Source organism: Mus caroli, unplaced genomic scaffold (genome assembly GCF_978045245.1).
Source record: "Mus caroli unplaced genomic scaffold, Mus_caroli_1 scaffold_14, whole genome shotgun sequence".
NCBI classification, from domain to species: domain Eukaryota; kingdom Metazoa; phylum Chordata; class Mammalia; order Rodentia; family Muridae; genus Mus; species Mus caroli.
Genome location: NW_028227269.1, coordinates 6,814,536 through 6,827,075, shown reverse-complemented (window position 1 = coordinate 6,827,075; position 12,540 = coordinate 6,814,536). Strand labels below are relative to the sequence as shown.

Genomic DNA, 12,540 nt, shown 5'->3' with positions numbered 1-12,540 from the left:
GCTGTAAGATCGAGAATTGACAAGTGGGACCTCATGAAACTACAAAGCTTCTGCAAGGCTAAAGACACCATCAATAAGACAAAAAAACCACCAACAGATTGGGAAAGAATCTTCACCTATCCTAAATCAGATAAGGGACTAATATCCAATATATATAAAGAACTCAAGAAGGTGGACTCCAGAAAGTCAAATAACCCCATTAAAAAATGGGGCTCAGAACTGAACAAAGAATTCTCACCTGAGGAATACCGAATGGCAGAGAAGCACCTGAAAAAATGTTCAACATCCTTAATCATCAGGGAAATGCAAATCAAAACAACCCTGAGATTCCACCTCACACCAGTCAGAATGGCTAAGATCAAAAATTCAGGTGACAGCAGATGCTGGCGAGGATGTGGAGAAAGAGGAACACTCCTCCATTGTTGGTGGGATTGCAAGCTTGTACAACCACTCTGGAAATCAGTCTGGCGGTTCCTCAGAAAATTGGACATAGTACTACCGGAGGATCCAGCAATACCTCTCCTGGGCATATATCCAGAAGATGTCCCAACCGGTAAAAAGGACACATGCTCCACTATGTTCATAGCAGCCCTATTTATAATAGCCAGAAGCTGGAAAGAACCCAGATGTCCCTCAACAGAGGAATGGATACAGAAATTATGGTACATTTACACAATGGAGTACTACTCAGCTATTAAAAAGAATGAATTTATGAAATTCCTAGCCAAATGGATGGACCTGGAGGGCATCATCTTGAGTGAAGTAACACAATCACAAAAGATCTCACACAATATGTATTCATTGATAAGTGGATATTAGCCCAAAACTTAGGATACCCAAGATATAAGATACAATTTGATAAACGCATGAAACTCAAGAAGAATGAAGACCAAAGTGTGGACATTGTGCACCTTCTTAGAATTGGGAACAAAACACCCAGGGAAGGAGTTACAGAGACAAAGTTCGTAGCTGTGATGAAAGGATGGACCATTTAGAGACTGCTGTATCCAGGGATCCGTCCCATAATCAGCTTCTAAACGCTGACACCATTGCATACACTAGTAAGATCTTGCTGAAAGGACCCAAATATAGCTGTCTCTTGTGAGACGATGCCGGGGCCTAGCAAACACAGGAGTGGATGTTCACAGTCAGCTATTGGATGTATCACAGGGCTCCCAATGGAGAAGCTAGAGAAAGTACCCAAGGAGCTAAAGGGATCTGCAACCCTATTGTTGGAACAACATGATGTACTAACCAGAACCCTGGAGCTCTTGTCTCTAGCCGCATATGTATGGAAAGATGGCCTAGTCGGCCATCAATGGAAAGAGAGGCCCATTGGACTTGCAAACTTTATATGCCCCAATATAGGGGAATGCCAGGGCCAAAAGAATGGGAATGGGTGGGTAGGGAATTGGGGGGCGCTATGGGGGACTTTTGGGATAGTATTGGAAATGTAATTGAGGAAAATATGTAATAAAAATATTAAAAAAAAAATGAAAATAAACTTTAAAATGTTCAAGGTTACAAGCTCAAGGTCTTCCTAGGGTACATGAGACTGTCTCAAAACAACAGCAACAGAACAACAACAGAAGGAAGTATCTACTGGAACAGTTAGAAGTTAAATGAAGCAGATTCTTAGAGGAAATAAAGTATCCTTTCTGTTTTACAGCTAAAACATTTTAGGAAGACTTGAGCACGCTCAGAGGCATTTGTGCATAGCATCTTACATGGTTTATGATGCAAGATAAACAGACCCAAAGGCTCTTGTCTGCTATTTATTGCTGATTTTTATGTTCTATAACCTTGAACTAATAATGCCCCAAAATGTATTTACCATCTCTCTTTAAACTAACAATGATTGGAAATGTAATTCTATACAAACATAAATAGGATCCTAAGATTAAATCCTAACTCTCCCTTTGTGTAAGGAGATATTAATTTTTCAATAACTTCCACACTGGTACAAGGAATAAACCCATTTCTACCCTTTCAAATTGTTTTGAGACTAAAAGAAGTCTGACAGAGAGCAATAGTAGGTACAATCCACACAAGTTTTAAAATCTTGAAATCAAGAGAGACATTAAGGAGAATATAGAATTAGAGGCATAGGGTCCCAACAGAAAAAAAAAAGCTATATGGCTTCAAAATTTACTAGTAAAAAAATATGTAGACTAAAAACCTATTTTTCATCATTATGAGATAAATACCATATACTCTACATGGATTGTTTCATTTTCTATAAGATCTTAATGAATTGATACTATTATTATTATTTATAAAACAAGATATATGAGTCACAGAATGGCTAAATACCATGAGCTCTGTATTAATTTTATTACTCTTCAAACCCTTATGATAATACCCCATTACTTTCCCTATCCCCACCCTCAAATCATTTAAAGTAATATGAGTAAACTCTGCTCCTTAAAACAGTAGTAAAAGAAAACACTCTGGAGACAAGGAATGTGCACAGAATAGATGACACAAAGAAGAATCTAATGCACATGGCCCAGATCAACCTTTCTACCCAAATTACCTCCCTAGACCTCCCAGCTTTTGATAATCACTCTTCATTCTTCATTCATTCTTCAAGGCTTTGATGATTTGTGTTAAGCACAACCACATGCTGTTAAATATCATCCATCCATAGACAGCCAATAACCTCCACGAAGGCAGACATGTCCTGAACATTTGCAGAAATCCTCTTCCTGGATTTTTCTTTTGACAATATCTCACTCCTATACATAGAATTCTTCAGAGCCTTCCAAAGCATAGAGCCCATGGGTATAATCTGAGAACTACTAGCAAAGGAAATAAATCCCTGCCCTGGTGGCAAGTAGTTCCTTTTATCTCTTCCCTTATAAAAGTAAATTTCTCCAGCTTTATGTCAAAAGCATTCTCCAATGAATTCTTTACTTTATTTATGCCCATTAAGTCGGAAGGAAAGAAAGGGAGAAAGGGAGAGAGGAAGAGAGGGGGAGGGATAAAGAAGCAGGGAGGTGAGAGGGGGGAAATAGGAAGGAAGGGAGGAAAGAGAGGGAAAGAGGAAAGGGAAGGGATGATAGAAAGGAAGAAAGGGAGAGGACATGCACTCAAATTCTGTTCCCACTAATGCTTTTCTTGAATAATGGAAATTTTGGCTTTAAAATTGTTTATGATGTGGGTGCCATTACTAGAAGCCACTTTCTAAGGACCTAAGCAGACTTGGCACATACAGGCAGGAGCAATTTAAATTCCAGGCATTTATCATTTTTCTAGGTGGCCCTTCCAGATAGTTACTAGTCAAGGGTAGAACTAGTCTTCATCCAACTTAGAGTACAGTTCTAGACTTCTCTTTAGGATGTGCTTCAAATTTATCTAGTGATTGTCTGGAGCAAGGGATGTTGATTTCAGAAAAAGGCAGATGAGAGAATTTGCCAAGCTCATTATCTCCTATATAGTGTAATAGCAAGAAGGAAAGCAAAGAAGCTTCCAAACCCAAAAAGTCAAAGTTAAGCTCCAAAAACTGTAGTGTGAACAAAGAGATGGGAGTCAGCAGAGATGAGAATGGGGAAATTGTGACGCAAATAAGATTGTCTAAGCAATCTCCTATGAGCAAGCTTAGTTAAATGAACTCTCTCTCTCTCTCTCTCTCTCCTCCTCCTCCTCCTCCTCCTCCTCCTCCTCCTCCTCCTCCTCCTTCCCTCCCTCTCTCCCTCTGTCCCTTTCACTACCTTTCCCCTTCCCCCTTCCTCCCAAAGCATGTGAGTATATGAACATATAGAACCTTAATACATAAATGTGGTTTTTAAATATACAGTTTTAAAATCCAGTCTTATCAGTGAATTATCACTAACCATAAGAACAATTATAAAAATCAATGAATTTAACTTTACCAAAACCAAATTTTGAAATGGAAGTCAGTCATGGCACTCAGACCTTCCTCAGATCCCAATTTATCACTATTTCTTTTTATGCTGTGGCTGAAAAAGAGAAAAAAAAATCTATTTCTACTTAAATGAGTTCTTTCAAATGATAAACATTTTTATCATTGGGGTGGGAGTAAGGAGAGAAAGACATTAAAGAACAAATAAAATTAACATAATCGGTGAAAAAATGATGAGTTTCAATTTGTTTGATTGACTTTTCTGTTATTTGTTTCAAGTTTTGTTGGCTTGATTAGGAGTATTTGTTGTTTGTTGGTTGGTTAGTTGGTTTTATCATTTGTACTAAGCAAATGCAAACAGGAATCAAGGAGTACCCATTCTAATATCTAATAAAATAGACTTTCAACCAAAATTAATCAAGAGATGAAGAAGGACATTACATACTCCTCAAAGGAAAAATCTATCAAGATGTAGTCTCAATTCTGAATATCTACACACCAAATGTAAAGATACCCACATTCATAAAAGAAACATTAAGCTTAAATCACACATCAAACCCAGCACATTATTAATGAGAGTCTTTAGCACCCCACTGTCACCAATGGATGGGTCACCCAGATAGAATTAAATAGAAAGTACATATTCTGTGAGTTCCTTTGTGATTGGGTTACCTCACTCAGGATGATGCCCTCAAGGTCATTCCATTTGCCTAGGAATTTCATAAATTCATTCTTTTTAATAGCTGAGTAGTACTCCATTGTGTAAATGTACCACATTTTCTGTATCCATTCCTCTGTTGAGGGGCATCTGGGTTCTTTCCAGCTTCTAGCTATTATAAATAAGGCTACTATGAACATAGTGGAGCATGTGTCCTTCTTACCGGTTGGGACATCTTCTGGATATATGCCCAGGAGAGGTGTTGCTGGATCCTCCTGTAGTACTATGTCCAATTTTCTGAAGAACCGCCAGACTGATTTCCAGAGTGGTTGTACAAGCTTGCAATCCCACCAACAATGGAGCAGTGTTCCTCTTTCACCACATCCTCGCCAGCATCTGCTGTCACCTGAATTTTTGATCTTAGCCATTCTGACTGGTGTGAGGTGGAATCTCAGGGTTGTTTTGATTTGCATTTCCCTGATGATTAAGGATGTTGAACATTTTTTCAGGTGCTTCTCTGCCATTCGGTATTCCTCAGGTGAGAATTCTTTGTTCAGTTCTGAGCCCCATTTTTTAATGGGGTTATAGGAGCTAGAGAAAGCACCCAAGGAACTAAAGGGAACTGCAACCCTATAGGTGGAACAACAATATGAACTAACCAGTACCCCAGAGCTCTTGACTCTAGCTGAATATGTATCAAAAGATGGCCTAGTCGGCCATCACTGGAAAGAGAGGCCCATTGGACCTGCAAACTTTATATGCCCCAGTACAGGGGAACGCCATGGCCAAAAAGGGGGAGTGGGTGGGTAGGGGAGTGGGGATGGGTGGGTATGGGGGACTTTTGGGATAGCATTGGAAATGTAAATGAGGAAAATACCTAATTAAAAAAATAAAAATTTTAAAAAATTTTTAAAAAACAACAAAAAAAAGAATTAAATAGAAAAACAATGGACCTAACAGAGGTTATGGCTTACGTGGATTTAACGAATATCTACAGAATATTTCACTCAAATACACAAAAAAGCATACCTTTTTAGCAGCTCATGAAACCTCCAAAATTGAACACATAGTCAATCACAAATCAAGTCTCAACAGATTGAAGAAAATTGAAACTAACCCCTGTATGTTCTCATATCACCATGAATTAAAGCTGAACTTGAAAAATAACAGAAACAACAGAAAGTCTACAAACTCATGGAAACAGAATAACTTAATTCCATTCAATGACCACTGGGTAGAGGAAGAAATAACTCTCTCTAGAATTCAATGAAAATGAAGCCACAACATACCCAAAGCTATGGGACACAATGAAAGCAGTACTAAGAGGAAAACTCATAACTCTAAGTGCCTTTACAAAGAAATTAGTAAGATCTCATACTAGCAATTTGAGAGTACATCTGAAAACTCTAGACAAAAAGAAGCAAACTCATGGAAGGGGAGTAGACAGCAGGAAATTATCAAGCTCAGGACTAAAATCAATAAAATAGAAACAGAGTGAATAATCCAAAGAATCAAGGAAATAGAGTTTTTTCTTCGAAAAAAATCAATAAGGTAGACAAACCTTAGCCAAACTAGCTAAAGGACAGAGGGAGCATATCCAAATTAACAACATCAGAAAATAAAGAGGGGACATAACAATAGACACTGAGGAAATTCAAAGAATCATTAGGTCTTAAAAATCCCAACTCCCTGCCCCTGGAGGCTCTGCAGTATGTGTCACATGTGTGTCAGTCAGTAGGTGGCTGAAAGGAGAGAGGCTATGTCTGTGCTCAGTGTTTTGACCTATGAATATCTGAATGATTAGTAGACTAATATACTCTTAAAGAAAGGGGGAGCCTAAGACTCACCAGATAAGAGCCTGGGTGGGCTGCAACACTCGAGAGAATGAGCCCTGCACCTTGCCTGGACAGCACAATAGATCTGACCCTGGTTCTAGGGGTACAGGTGAGTCTTCCCAGAAGGTGGGAGTATGCAAGGGCCAGCTCTGCCTCTTGTTGGCTTGTGTGTGTTAGCACTGGCAAGGAAGATATGCTCCCCTCATCCATTGCAAACTGTAGCAGGCAAGTGATCTCACCCTAAGGTTATCAGGGCTGGAGAGCTGGCCTTGCTTCTTACCTGCCAAAGCACTTGGAATAGCAGACCCTGCACTTCACCTGAGAGTAGAAAACCCAGCCCTGCCTCATGTCTGCTGGGCCGTGGCAATGGCAAGGGAGAAATCCTTTTGCTCCCTTTTGATCTCAGCTTCTATGTCAGGCAGAAGTGTTGTCCCTGAGGTCATGAGAGTAGGAGAAATGGCCATGGCCCTCACTTGGAAGAGCAGGACCTGTACTTCACCTAGGCAGCAGAGTAGAGCTGGCCCTGGTTGGAGTGGTTGCCAGTGAGCCTGGCCCCAAGGTAGTAAGAGTAGAAGAGCTGGTGGGCTGACCATCTTAGATACTTCTCAGGTACAGAACTGGGGCTTTGAATTGGAGCAACCCAACATATAAACCATAAATGAACTGCTAGAGAGCATGAAGGGGCTGGTCTTACAGATTCAAAACAACAGGATTTCAAAGACAAAAAGAAACAATAGGATATCCAAAAAGAGTGCTAGTGAGGTTTCAGTATTGATGGAGCAGCGAAATCCAGAGGTCTCATACCAAACAGAGTCATTGCAATCAATATCTGCAAGCAAAGAAGTGTAGACAAAAGGGAATACTGTGAGTTGAAATGTAACATACTACAGCTTCCACAACGAAATATTTTCTTGGTTATGGGGAGGTTGTAAGGGTAGAGGGTGAATACAAGAGGAAGGAGATATGAGTGGGCCTGGGGTTCCTGATATAAAATTCCCAAAGCACCAATAAAAAGTATTTTTTCAAAAATGTATTCCTCATACTCCACAAAATTTGAGAACTTAAAAGGAATGAACAATTGTCTTCATAGCTACCACTTACCAAAATTAAATCATGATCAGATAAACAATTTAAGTAGACCTATAATACCTAAGGAAATAGAAACAGACATTAAAATTTCCAAATCAAAGGTCCCAGGGCCAGATGGTTTTAGTACGGAATTCTACCAGACCTTCAAAAAAGAGCTAATACTAACACTCCTCAAACTATTCCAAAATAGAAAGTGAAGGAACCTTGCCAAATTCATTCTATGAGACCACAGTAACCCTGATACCTAAACCACACAAAGACCCAAAAAGAAAGAGATTTCAGACCAATTTCCTTTATGAACATTAATGCAAAAATATTCAATAAAATGCATACATATTGAATCCAAGAACATCATAAAGATAATCTACCATGATCAAGTTGACTTCATTCCAGAGATGCAAGGGTGCTTCACCATGCCAAAAATAAATAAATAAATAAATAAATTTAAAATAAATTTTAAAAATCTATTGCCCTTCCGGTCAGCACCAGCACCAGGTCACCTTGGGCGCAGAGTCAGCAGACATCCCCAAGGTCCCCTAGAGAACTCTCCATGCAATCTTAGGACCACCAGTGAGTGGAACACAACTTCTGATTCAATCCAATCTCACGGGACCTGAGACAGCAATAGGGAAGCAGAAAACCCAGCCTGACCAGGGTCCATATCTCTTCCAGTCGGTGCCAGAATGAGGTCACCTGGGCGCAGAGTCAGTGGACACCCCCAAGGTCCCTAGAGGACAGCTTCTGAGGCAGACCACTTTTCAGGCTCTAGACATCCAGGCACCTTCCCTGCCAGAGGAGAGGTGTCTGACCTGCCAGAGAGGGCTTTGCCAGAGCACCTGGGGGAGCCATCTTGGTTTCCGGATCCCTCCTAGACTAGTCTGCACTGGTGAGAGGGTGGACTACAGAAGCTAACAGGTTCTGTGACAGGCCAAAGCTACACAGGCCCTGTTTCAGGCCTTCATCTTCTGCCAGGAGGCAGGTCTGAACGCCAAATATCTGTGTACCTTCCCTGTAAGAGGAAAGCTTACCTGCAGAGAATGCTTTGACCACTGAAACTCAGAAGAGAGAGCTACTCTCCCAAGTCTGCTGATAGAGACTAACAGAATCACAAGAGGAACAATCTCTAACCAGAGACAACTATAACAACTAACCCCAGAGATTACCAGATGGAAAGGCAAATATAAGAATCTTACTAACAGAAACCAAGACCACTCACCATCATCAGAACAAAGCACTCCCACCTCACCCAGTCCTGGGCACCCCAACACACCTGAAAAGCTAGACTAGGATTTAGAAGCATATCTCAAGACGATGGTAGAGGACATCAAGAAGGACTTTATTAACTCACTTAAGGAAATACAGGAGAACACTGCTAAAGAGTTACAAGTCCTTAAAGAAAAATAGGAAAACACAACCAAACAGGTAGAAGTCCTTAAAGAAAAACAGGAAAACACATCCAAACAGATGATGGAAATGAACAAAACAATACTAGACCTAAAAAGGGAAGTAGACAAAATAAAGAAACCCCAAAGTGAGGCAACACTGGACACAAAATCCCTAGAAAAGAAATCTGGAAACATAGATGCGACATCAGCAACAGAATACAAGAGATGGAAGAGAGAATCTCAGGTACAGAAGATTCCATAGAGAACATGGTCACAACAATCAAAGAAAATGTGAAATGCAAGAAGATCCTAAGTCAAAACATCCAGGAAATCCAGGACACAATGAGAAGACCAAACCTACAGACAATAGGAGTAGATGAGAATGGAGATTTTTAACATAAAGGGCCAGCAAATATCTTCAAAAAAATTAAAGAAGAAAACTTCCCAAACCTAAAGAAGGAGTTGCTCATGAACATTAAAGAAGCCTACAGACCTCCAAATAGACTGGACCAGAAAAGAAATTCCTCCCAACACATAATAATCAGAACAACAAATGCACTAAATAAAGATAGAATATTAAAAGCAGTAAGGTAAAAAGGTCAAGTAACATATAAAGGCAGGCCTATACTGATTACACCAGATTTTTCACCAGAGAATATGAAAGCCAGAAGATGCTAGAGAGATGTTATACAGACACTAAGAGAAAACAAATGCCAGCCCAGGCTACTATACCCAGCCAAATTTTCAATTACCATAGATGGAGAAACCAAAGTATTCCACAAGGAAACCAAATTCACACAATATCTTTCTACGAATCCAGCCCTTCAAAGGATAATAACAGAAAAGAACCAATACAAGAACAGAAACCACGCCCTAGAAAAAGCAAAAAAGTAATCCTCCAACAAACCTAAAAGAAGACAGCCACAAGAACAGAATGCCAACGCTAACAACAAAAATAACAGAAAGCAACAATTACTTTTCCTTAATATCTCTTAATATCAATGGATTCAATTCCCCAATAAAAAGACATAGACTAACAGACTGGCTATACAAACAGGACCCTACATTTTGCTGCTTACAGGAAACCCATGTCAGGGAAAAAGACAGACACTACCTCAGAATGGAAGGCTGGAAAACAATTTTCCAAGCAAATGGTCTGAAGAAACAGGCTGGAGTAGCCATTCTAATATCGACTAAAATGGACTTCCAATCCAGAGTTTTCAAAAAGGACAAGGAGAGACACTTCATACTCATCACAGGTAAAATCTTACAATAAGAACTCTCAATTCTGAAAATCTATACTCCAAATGCAAGGGCAGACACATTCATTAAAGAAACTTTAGTAAAGCTCAAAGCAAACATTGCACCTCACACAATAATAGTGGGAGACTTAAACACAAAACTTTCATCAATGGACAGATAGTGGAAACACAAACTAAACAGAGACACAGTAAAACTAACAGAAGTTATGAAACAAATGGATTTAACAGATATCTACAGAACAACTTATCCTAAAACAAAAGGATATACCTTCTTCTCAGTACCTCATGGTACCTTCTCAAAATTGACCATATAATTGGTCACCAAATAGGCCTCAATACAAAAATATTGAAATTGTCCAATGCATCCTATCAGATCAATTGGACTAAGGCTGATCTTCAATAACCACATAAAAAGTCAATATTCACAAGGAAACTGAAGGAAGGAAGGAATAAAGAAAGAAATTAAAGACTTTTTAGAGATTAATGAAAATGTAGCCCAAACATACCCAAACTTATGGGATACAATGAAAGCATTTCTAAGAGGAAAACTCATACCTATGAGTGCCTCCAAAAAGAAACTTGAGAGAGCAAACATTAGCAGCTTGAAAATACATCTAAAAGCTCTAGAACAAAAGGAAGCAAATTCACCCAAGAGGAGTAGACAGCAGGAAATAATCAAATTCCAGGTTAAATCAACCAAGTGCAAACAAGAACTATTCAAAGAATCAACCAAAAGAGGAGGTGGTTCTTTGAAAAAATCAACAAGATAGATAAACCCTTAGCCAGACTCACTAGAGTGCACAGGGACAGCATCCTAATTAACAAAATCAGAAATGAAAAGGGAGACATAACAACAGACCATAAAGAAATCCTAAACACCATCAGATCCTTCTACAAAAGGCTATACTCAACAAGACTGGAGAACCTGGATGAAATGGAAAATTTTCTAGACAGCTACCAGATACCAATGTTAAATCAGGATCAGGTTAATGATCTAAACAGTCCTATATCCCCCAAAGAAATAGAATCAGTCATTAATGGTCCCCAACCAAAACAAAAAAGAAAAAAACCAGGACCTGATGGGTTAAGTGCAGAGTTCTATCAGACCTTCAAAGAAGATCTAATTCCAGTTCTTCACAATCTTTTCCACAAAATAGAAACAGAAGGAACTCTACCCAATTCATTTTACAAAGCCACAATTACTCTGACACCTAAACCAAAGAAAGACCCAACAAGGATAGAGAACTTCAACCAATTTCCCTTATGAATATCGATTCAAAAATACTCAATAAAATTCTCACTAACTGAATCCAAGAACACATCAAAACAATCATCCATCCTGAAAAAATAGGTTTCATTCCAGGAATGCAGGGATCGTTTAATATACAGAAATTCATCAACGTAATCCAATATATAAACAAACTCAAAGGCAAAAACCACATGATCCTTTCGTTAGATGCAGAGAAAGCATTTGAAAAACCAAGACCCATTCAGGATAAAAGTCTTGGAAAGATCAGGAATGCCAGGCCCATACCTAAACATGATAAAAGCAATCTATAGCAAACCAGTAGCCAACATCAAAGTAAATGGTGAGAAGCTTGAAGCAATCCCACTAAAATCAGGGACTAGACAAGGCTGCCCACTTTCTCCCTACCTAGTCAACATTGTACTTGAAGTCCTAGCCAGAGCAATTCAACTACAAAAGGATATCAAGGGAATACAAATAGGAAAGGAAGAAATCAAAATATCACTTTTTGCAGATGATATGATCATACATATAAGTGACCCTAAAAATTCCACCAGAGAACTCCTAAACCTGATAAACAGCTTCAGTGAAGTAGCTGGATATAAAATTAACTCAAGTCAATGGCCTTTCTCTAAACAAAGTATAAACAGGCTGAGAAAGAAATTAGGGAAACAACACCCTTCTCAATAGTCACAAATAATATAAAATACCGTGGCATGACTCTAACTAAGGAAGTGAAAAATCTGTATGATAAGAACTTCAAGTCTCTGATGAAAGAAATTAAAGAAGATCTCAGAAGATGGAAAGACCTCCTATGCTCATGGACTGGTAGGATCAATATAGTAAAAATGTCTATCTTGCCAAAAGCAATGTACACATTCAATGCAATCCCCATCAAAATTCCAACTCAATTCTTCAACGAATTAGAAAAGGCAATCTAGTTTTGTTGAGTATAGCCTTTTGTAGAATGATCTGATGGTGTTTTGGATTTCTTCAGGGTCTGTTGTTATGTCTCCCTTTTCATTTCTGATTTTGTTAATTAGAGTACTTTCCCTATGCCCTCTAGTGAGTCTGGCTAAGGGTTTATCTATCTTGTTGATTTTCTCAAAGAACCAGCTCCTCCATTGGTTGATTCTTTGAATTGTTCTTCTTGTTTCCACTTGGTTGATTTCGCCCCTGAGTTTGATTATTTCTTGCCGT

At 39.0% G+C, this 12,540-nt stretch overlaps 1 non-coding gene across 1 annotated transcript; it reads left to right on the top strand.

Moving 5' to 3' along the window:
• The first annotated feature begins 6,211 nt into the window (after positions 1-6,211).
• On the top strand, positions 6,212-6,339 carry LOC115032873 (small nucleolar RNA SNORA17). Its single transcript, XR_003838529.1, has one exon. It is a non-coding gene; the product is annotated as a small nucleolar RNA SNORA17 (small nucleolar RNA).
• The last annotated feature ends 6,201 nt before the right edge of the window (positions 6,340-12,540 follow it).